Below are 9,515 nucleotides of genomic sequence, written 5' to 3' on the forward strand. Positions count from 1 at the left end.
ATTTTAGATTCTTTGTCAGTTGGTTAGAAATAATTTTGTATGCTCTGTGATTAAAACTACTTCCCAAAAAGGGCATGAATTATAGCACATAAATGAGTTGCAATTTAATAGTCCTATTTAATCTTTTGAATCTCGTATTACTTTTTCCATGAACATGATTTGCTGTAAAGGAGTCACTTACATCTTATAGGAAGGTTATATTTAATACACATTAACAAGTATTTAATATGTACTTTTTTTGCATGTTAAGAGGAAGAAATGTTGTATTTTTTCTACAGTCTTAATATGAGTCATATAACAGTTATCTTAATGAGCAGTTCATTAGAAATTGCACAAATTTTAATATATAACTTAACCATTGAAAAAAGAGATGGCAATTAAAGCTAAAGAAGAATTAAATCAGGTTAAACTGGGGGCCAAGGAAGTACACAAAAGTAAGTGGAAGAGTGGTGATTTAGCTACTTACTACTCTGCCTTAGGAAAAATTCATGAAATGGGTATTTCATGATTATGATGTTTTTTTTCTATGTATTCAGAGTTGTAAAAAGTATATGAGAAGCTGTTTTCCTTACATACAAGATTAACTAGACCAAACATAAAAAAGATGCTTACTTCCTTATACTCTTGTATGTATAATAAATGCTCACTGGAGATTTAACAGCAGTAAGAGTGAGAGAGGTGTTTTGCCAAATAAGGTTTGAGAAAGCTTGTGGGAATAAATCTACCTGTGTCATGACTAAAAAAAAAGCCTCTACAAATTCTTCACCCTCTGGACATCTGGACCAACCAATGAAGAACTGTTGCAGTAACTATTTTCCCAGATGCACAGTATGTGGGAAGGAAAAAAAGGATTACAAATACAAGAGTCAACACTTTAAATAAAGATCACAAATAAAACAGCTGGAGGGGGGAGTAAAAAGAATAATTAGAACTGCATTGTCCATCTGGAAAAAGCCTACTATCCTTCTAGTCATAACTCAAGGCTCTCTGAAGTCTTCCTTAATGTCCCTAGCACTCCTTGTTTCTCCCTTGCATGTGCGTTTAATTTATATAGTGTTTACTAGTTCTCCTTTATCTAAGAGATGAAAAAGAATGGATGTAATGAAATAAGTAACTAAAAGCAAGATATGTAGAATATATTTTTGAACATGGCAAATAAAACTAAATCTTGCCATATCATCCTGCTCTTATATTATTTAATAAATGGAGTTAATATTTGATCTATGTTTCTAGCATAAATCCTTATTTTTTGGCATAACTATGATAACATTCTAACCCAGTAATCTATATATTATTTTACATGGTATACACACCTGAAACTTAAGGCAATTGCTGCTATTCCTTTTTTCTTTGTGGTGTGCAGAAATGGTTAAATATTACCCTTCTGAAAAAAAAAAAAAAACTTTAAAAACTGAGCATTTCATGCGAAAGGGAAAAAAAATTCAAAAGCTCATATATCCTGAGCCAAAAGTTAACTATACCAGGTTTTATGATATCTCTGTGCCATATCTAGGCATATGCCCTTTCAGGCCAACAACATAAGAAATTAAGAAGTTTAATAATTTCAAACAGCTCACAAATAAAAGAGTCACTGCAGCAACTGCTTATATTTTCTACATTCCTTTTGGAGTGCCTGACTTAATTTAATATAGGGGATCCCTGATCAAGGTCAACCTGTAATAACAACCTTAGCTTTGAAAAGCCTGGTTTTGTAGTATGGTTTACTGAAAGTATGGTTTACTGAACATACATATGATCTTGAATCTGTGTAGAGTTCTAAACACAAAGTTGTGAATAAAAATTTTCATTAAATAATTATATAAAACAATTATTACCAGTAAAATGGGAAAAGAAGATTAAAATCCTAAATTTTAGGATCAAGTAAAAACAGAAATCAGGAACCGCACATTCTCCTTGGGATCCCTGTGAAACAACTTTAGGCACATCCGTAATTGCAGTTTCTAGTTCATTTTAAGAAAAAAAAATATTATTTTAATGATCTTGACCTTGGGATGACATGCTACTTGGTTGCTTTTCAGAAATCTGCAGCAAAACAATAGAGCTTGACTGTTCATTGGTGTTTTATTTACCCATTTTTACTTTACTTGATTTTTTAGATTTATTTTAAATGAGAGTGTGTGCGTGTGAGTGAGTGTGGGGAGGGGCAAAGGGAGAGAGAGAGAGAGAGAATCTCAAGCAGATTCCCCACTGAGCACAGAGCCTGACAACGTGGGGCTCAATCCCAGGACCCATGAGCTCGTGACCTGAGTAGAAATCACCAGCCAGACACTAACCTGACTGAGCCACCCAGGTGCTCCTATCCATATATACTTTAAGTACAGAAAACAAATGTGCAGAGTGTGTATTTATACATACTAAAAATACATATGACATAGGAGTGAGATAATGGTATTTTACTTCCAGAGTTTTAAATTGTAAGAAAGATAAACATTTAGACAAAGATTTTCTTCAGTTTTGGAGCACTGATTATGCTTTTAAAACTTATTTTTTGTATTATCTGACCATCATTTGAAAGTATAAAGATATGTTAAAGAGCAATGAAACTTTCTATTAAGAATTCAAATGTTGCAGCACTTGGGTGGCTCAGTTGATTAAGCATCCGACTCTTGGTTTGGGTTAAGATCACAATCTCAAGGTCATGGGATCAAGTCCCTGCACAGGCTCCAACCTCGAGAGGAATCAGCTTGCCCTTCTCCCTCTGCTCCTCACCCACTTTCACTCTCTCTTGGGTGTGCACACTCTCTCTCCCTCTAAAATAAATAATAAATCTTTTTTTAAAAAATTCAAATGTTTTATTTGTGTTACAAAATCAAGTACCACTTTGAAAATGCAAGATGTTTTCCTATAAAAATGCTCATGTCTATACATAACTAGAAAAAAATATTGCCAAGAGAGTTTGTGTTTTTATATTTTTGGTATAAATTTAGATCTATCTGTAGCAACTGTATGTATTCTGCAATATAGACATGAGTTTGTATTTGAATAATCATTGCCTTAAAACACTTTACAGATTAAAATTTTTGTAACTTTTGTTACAACATTAGTCTGTGAAGTTGAAAGAGTTTCCCAGAAGACCAGATGTGTATTTAGGGTTTTATATCCACATAATTTGTATAAAATTTGGCTTAAAATATGTTTTTTTCATCTCCTTCTGAGGGAAAAGCTTAAACATAATGTCCTTCACAAAAACATAATCTACTAAAACACTGTGGAGTTGCTTTGGAATTTTAATAATCTTTTGGAGCAACCAGACTTATTTAGCAATCTCTAACAGGAAGTTGCTTTCATTAATTACTTTAATTTGTCATATCCCATTCTTTGAATAGAAAAGTAAATATGGATAATCAGTAGGAAGGAAAGAATAATTAGGGTTGTAGAATATTCCCACCTCAAAACCTGAGGTTTAAGAAATAAACCTTTGCTGGGTAGACAAAGATTTATCAGACAGGTCATAAAAAAGCCCTGAGAGAAAAAAATTAAAAATTGAACTTTGTCAAAATTAAAATTTTCAGTTAATTAAAGAATACCATTAAGAAATAAAGGGACAGGGGTGCCTGGGTGGCTCAGGAGGCTGAGTGTCCAACTCTTGGTTTCAGCTCAGGTCATGATCTCAGGGTCAAGAGATCAAGCCCTGTGTCTGGCTCTGTGTGCAGCCAGGAGTGTGCTTGAGAGTTTGATTCCCCCCTCCCTCTGCTCCTCTCCCCACTTGATCATGTACATATTCTCTCTCTCTCTCAAATAAACAAATAAATCCTAAAAAAAAGAAAAAAAAAGAAAGAGAGAGAGAAAGAAAGAAAAGAAGAGAAAAAGAAAAGAAAATGAAGAGACAAGCCACAGTAAGGGGGAAAAAAACCCAAAAATCTATTTGCCTTATACATATCTGAATATATATTCACCATAGATAAAAAGACTCTTAAAGTCTTTTATCTTAAAGATCAACTATGAAAATGAAAGCAAAAAATACAATAAATATGGGCAAAAATTTGGACTAAAGCTTCATAAAATCAATGAATGACTAATAAACACATGAAAAAGCTCTCAACATCTTTGAGCATCAGAATAATGCAAACTGAAATTACAATGAGCTAGTATGCGAAAAGTTAAAAAGTGTACCAGAATGTTGGTAAAGCTGTTGAGCAACTGGAACTCTCACACACTGCTGGTAAGAATATTCTCCAATTATTTTGGAAAATTGTTTGTCATTTCTTAACAGTATAACAAAATAACATACTGTTACTACATAAAAACATGGTGTGTATACTCTGTGTGTGTGTGTGCATGTGTACACCTTATGGGCCAGAAAAGTCACTCTTAAACTATGTATCCAAGAACACTGAAAATACAGTTCTCAAAATCATTCATATGAGGATTTTTAGACCACACTAATTCATAATAGCCAAAAACCTGAAACACCCTTAACGTTCCTTAAAGAAATGGATAACAACTTGTATATTCAAACAATGCATTACTACTCAGCTATAAAAAATATAAACTATTGGTACTCAAAACAACATAGATAAAGCTTTAAATAAATATTAACCTAAGGGGAGGGGTACCTGGGTGGCTCAGTTGGTTAAGTGTCAGACTTAATTTCAGCTCAGGTCATGATCTCAGGGTAGTGACGTTCAGCCTCGCATCAGGCTCCATGTTCAATGGGGGGTCGGAGACTGCCTCGGATTCTTTCCCTGTCCTTCTGCCCCTCCCCCTGCTATGTGTTCTCTCTCTCTCTCAAATAAATAAATCTTAAAAAAAAAAAGGATGATACATATAATATATGATGTTTTCATTTAACTTACCTAAGTTATCCCCATTTATTATTATAAAAGTAACAAGTAACCATAGTGAAACGTTTTTTTGAAGTAAATAGTATACAATGAAGTAAATTAACCTCTCTTCTGCCCACAAAGCTAATTCCATTCTTCTCTTTATCACTGATTACTAATGCAGACTAGAAAATACTAACGATTTTATTTTTACTAGAAAACTGAAGTATGTCACAATTGAATTTCTGAGTACTTGCATGCCTGTATTTTTTTTTTCTATTCCTACATTTAAGTCTGGATTTAAAATTATTTCCCATGTGCATTAGAAGGAACAGATTCATTGTTCTCTAGAATATACATTATTGCTGGTTAGAAGGATGATAACAATTTGCCCCTTGCTTAGTAAAAGTAACCATATCACTTTCCCTCTTTGGGAGGAATACTTTCTCCTTTTAATTGAAAATTAAAACTGCCGCAAAAGTGATTAGCTTTGTTTCTTATTTATTTTGTACTTCCTGGATCCTTTCATTCTGAAGATTCCAGGTGCTCAGCTCTGGGGAAATTTAGGCTATTTGTTCCTTATTTACCTACTCCATTGTTTCTGGCACTTCCATGAGATGAAGCTGGAAATTCAGTAAGCATTCTCTTTGAGTTTTATATTTTCTTTTATATATATATCCTTTAATAATAAAAATAGGTATAAAAGAATTTATACTTATTAAGTATTTACTAAATGCCAAGCACCTTAAATTCCTTTGATGAATTATTTCATTTAATCCAGCTAGCCATCTTTTAAGATAAATATTATATTTAATCCCATTTCAGCAGATCAGAAACCAGAATATACTTAAGGTCAAGCTAGTTATCTAAGGTCACACAATTCAAAAAATTATAGTGACTGAAAGATGAAATAAATGGATTGTATGCCTAATTACTACTCTTCTTTTCTCTTCATATAAATGTACATATTCCCCAAACTTTATTTTCTAATTACCAAATTTAGTCATTACCCCATCTATTCTTAAGCAGCATTTCAATTAAAATACATTGCTCTATTTTTCTTTATTGATACATAATTTATATAAAGTAAAATGTAAAGCTCTTTAGTGCACAATTTGATAAGATATGATAAATGTGTATACCCAGGGGCACCTGGGTGGCTCAGTGGGTTAAAGCCTCTGCCTTCAGCTCAGGTCATGATCCCAGAGTCCTGGGATCGAGCCCCGCATCGGGCTCTCTGCTCAGCGGGGAGCCTGCTTCCTCCTCTCTCTCTGCCTGCCTCTCTGCCTACTTGTGATCTCTGTCTGTCAAATAAATAAATAAATAATCTTAAAAAAAAAATGTGTATACCCATGTAGCCAACAGCCCCTTCAAAATATAGAACATTTCTCTCACCCCAAAGATTTCTGTCATGCCTCTTTCCAGTCAACACCACCATCACCACCACAACCCCTCACCCACCAAAGGCAACAATTGTTCTAATTTCTCTCACCATAGATCACTTTTGTCTGGTCTTAATCTTTATATAAATAGTCCTATGCTGCACACTCTTTCTCTGTCTGGCTTCCTTCAATCAGCTCTACTTCTGTGAGATTTTTTTCCCTTGGCTTCATGTATCAACAATTCATTTCTTTTTATTATTATGTAGTATTCACTTGTACAAATAGAAAATTTGTTTTTATGCTCTTGTTGTGAGAACTCTGTTTTTGCCTATTATGAATAACATTGCTAGGAAATTCTTAAATAATTCCTTTGTAGATCTATCCCTTCCTTTCTCTTTGGTGAATACCTTGGAGTAGAATTTCTGGGTCATATTGTAGGTAAAATTTTTACAATCTAAGAAACTGCCAAATTTCCAATTTCTTCTCCCCCCCCCTTTTTTTTAACAAGTGTAATATTTTCTAGTATCTGTCTAAAGATCCTTTACATGTGACCAGTAGATCAGAGCCAGAGAAAACTACAGTCTTGGATAACAAAGCTAACTTCAGTATTATCCTGATGAATGTTTAGCAACTGTTTTCTGGAACTAGTTGGTCTAAATAATCCCATCATAGCCAATTTCAAGCTACCAACACAACATCAACCAACTCCCAAAATTCCTAAAAATTTCCCAATCAGTTCTCCCAACAGAAGTTAACTTCAGTCCCCACTTATACCTATCAAGTTATCTTAGGCAACAGGAAAAATAAAGGTAGACGACTCACTATGTAGCCTCATCCCTTCCCATATCTGTCTGTGGGTACGGAATAGATAAATAATAATGCTTATTTAGTGCTAACTACTATGGCAAGTAAAAGGCTAAATGCTTCAGACCCACTACCTCTGTAAGTCATTTAACACCTACAACAAAGCTAAGGACACTTTTTACTGATGAAGAAACCGAGGCATGGTTAAGGGAAATGCTTTCCTTTAAGTCCTACACCTAATAACTCACAGAGCCATAGAGCTAGCATTTCAACCCAGGCATTCTAGCTGACCTTTGTTTTAATACAGCGTTGCCATTCTTCTAGAGACGACACAGGATTTTGTGTTGTCATTGAACTGCTTGTTCACTAAAACCCGGATTAACTGATATTTGATAGATACCTGATAATGTAAATTGTTGAATTACATTTTATATGGGCTTTACAAATCCGCCTAATATTTCCTTAGTGAAAAAAATTCAAGACATTATAATTCTAGACAAAGACAAATCTGAAATCTAGAATCAAGCAATCATGGGAAAAGAATGGCTTTATATTGCATTCAGAACCAATTCAAGTTAAATTACCATTATCTTAAGTCAGTTCTAAAAATGTTCTGGAAAACTGGGTAAAAGATGTATTTGCTTATTCATAAGATTCTACATATATAACAAATTGTTTCTGCTTTGAATTATATATGTGTGTGTGTATATATATAATTTTATAAATTTATAAAACAACTTCACTATAGAATAAAAACTATGTCTCAAGTTCACCAAAGTTCAGCCCGTGGAAAAACCGAAATGTCAGCTGTCCTCAGCAAAAACTGATCCCTGAATGTCAAAGCCCCCAGCAAGACTGACTTAAGCTCGCTAGATAAAGTGGCAGGGGAGCCGTTAGTCCTGTCAAAAGCCTGTCTGCCCCCAAGGTACTCGTAGTTAGGAGAGACCCTTCTGACCTGTCTTGCTTTGAGCCAGGCGTCTTAGAAGTTTCCAGGCGGTCTGGGGCAGGCGAGGCTTCAAGAGGGACCGGAAGAAAGGATTTTAAAAGAGGACTTAGGGCCTACGGTGGCCAAAGAGGGACACGCAGAGACGACTGCGGCAAGGCGAAGCGAGTCACGCCGCCGATAGGCGGGCGTCAGAAGGTGTGGCTGCCGAAACGGTCCCTGGCCACAGCAGACACGCCGCGAAGGACCGCGGCTCCGGAGCTTATGCAGGTCATTCCGGCTTGCAAGCCCATGATGTACAGTTTCCCGGAGGAGAAGGACCTCAAAGCCATCTATAAAAGACGCGCCAGCCTCTACTGCTGCGCCGTGGAGCGCGTGGACGATGAACTCGTCCTGCCAGAGCTGATGCGCCGAGGTGTGAAGCTGCTGGACTCCTACTTCCGCAGCGCGTGCGAGATGGACTTCGGCTTTAACCTTGAGAAGGCCTGCTTCCTCCGGGATGAGATTTCGATGGGGGGATGAAATCCAGGACAGCTTCAGAGAGCCTGTGCTGAAGGCCATGAGGCAGGCTGACCTGCTGCAGGCGGAGGAGGAGCGCGCTTGCTGGAGATGGCTGGTGTAGCCGCTGCCCCGGCCTTTGGAGACCCGGGGAGCTGGAGGAGAGGCGGGATGTGAGTGGCTGCTTCTCTTACATGTTTCTCCGAGGACCCGGCTGCCCCTGATCCTCTGCCTTACCTTCTCTCGCAGTGAGCTTTGGGCTCGGGACCCTCAAACATTACCTCCCTCCACTGCCTGCTTCTGTTTCCCCTTTTCCCACTCAAGATTTTAGGAGCAAGGAGGCAAGATATTATGGCCCAAACAGCTGCTGTTTGGTTTTCATTTCCTGCCTTTGCAGAACTAGTGTCATTCCAGACTTCCTCCTCTCCCTGAAAGCTGTAACTATATAAGTATGTGAGGTTGAAGGAAAAGGTCTGGAGGCTTTCTCCCTGCCCCAGATCTTATCTCCACCTCTCCATCACCCAGTAGCTCGGGCATCATCTTACTGTGTAATGAGAAGGAATTCCCTTTGCCGCATCTGCCTCTCCCACTTTTTGGCCAGAGTGGGGCCTCAGTGTAGTGCCAGAGGCAGAACAATATGGTTACAATTTTTCTAATCTTGCTCCTTTGTGGGGTTTTGGGGAGACTGGGCCCTGTCCCTCTTTCACTGCACGTTCTGGGTGAGGCGGGAGCTTTGGGGATGGAGTGGGAGAGTGTCTGACTTTGATTCCTTCCCTATGAAATAAAAGGAAAAAGTTCTTGGGAGGAAGATAAAAAGTTATTCTGTAAAGAGTATCAAGTGGGAGTGCCATCAGGATTTCTCTGAATTCTTCTTAATAATCTAGATCTCCTAAAGCTGAAATCTGAGATACTTTATCATTATACCGATGAAAGTGAATTTGAACTATGCAAAATTGTACCTCTGTATTAAGTATTGCTTCACCATTTTACCCTCACTTTTCTACCTTCTTATACTTTCAGTAGCAGTCTCCAAATATTTTCTGAAGTCTGAGCCTTGCATTTCTTACATGCAAAAACAGTACTTTTCTTTTTTTAATTTTTTTT

General features: G+C 36.9%; 1 pseudogene; it reads left to right on the plus strand.

The window, feature by feature from the left end:
* The first annotated feature begins 370 nt into the window (after nt 1-370).
* LOC122907467 lies at nt 371-8,535 on the plus strand (annotated as a pseudogene).
* The last annotated feature ends 980 nt before the right edge of the window (nt 8,536-9,515 follow it).

This window comes from Neovison vison, chromosome 5, assembly GCF_020171115.1.
Source record: "Neovison vison isolate M4711 chromosome 5, ASM_NN_V1, whole genome shotgun sequence".
Lineage (NCBI taxonomy): Eukaryota > Metazoa > Chordata > Mammalia > Carnivora > Mustelidae > Neogale > Neogale vison.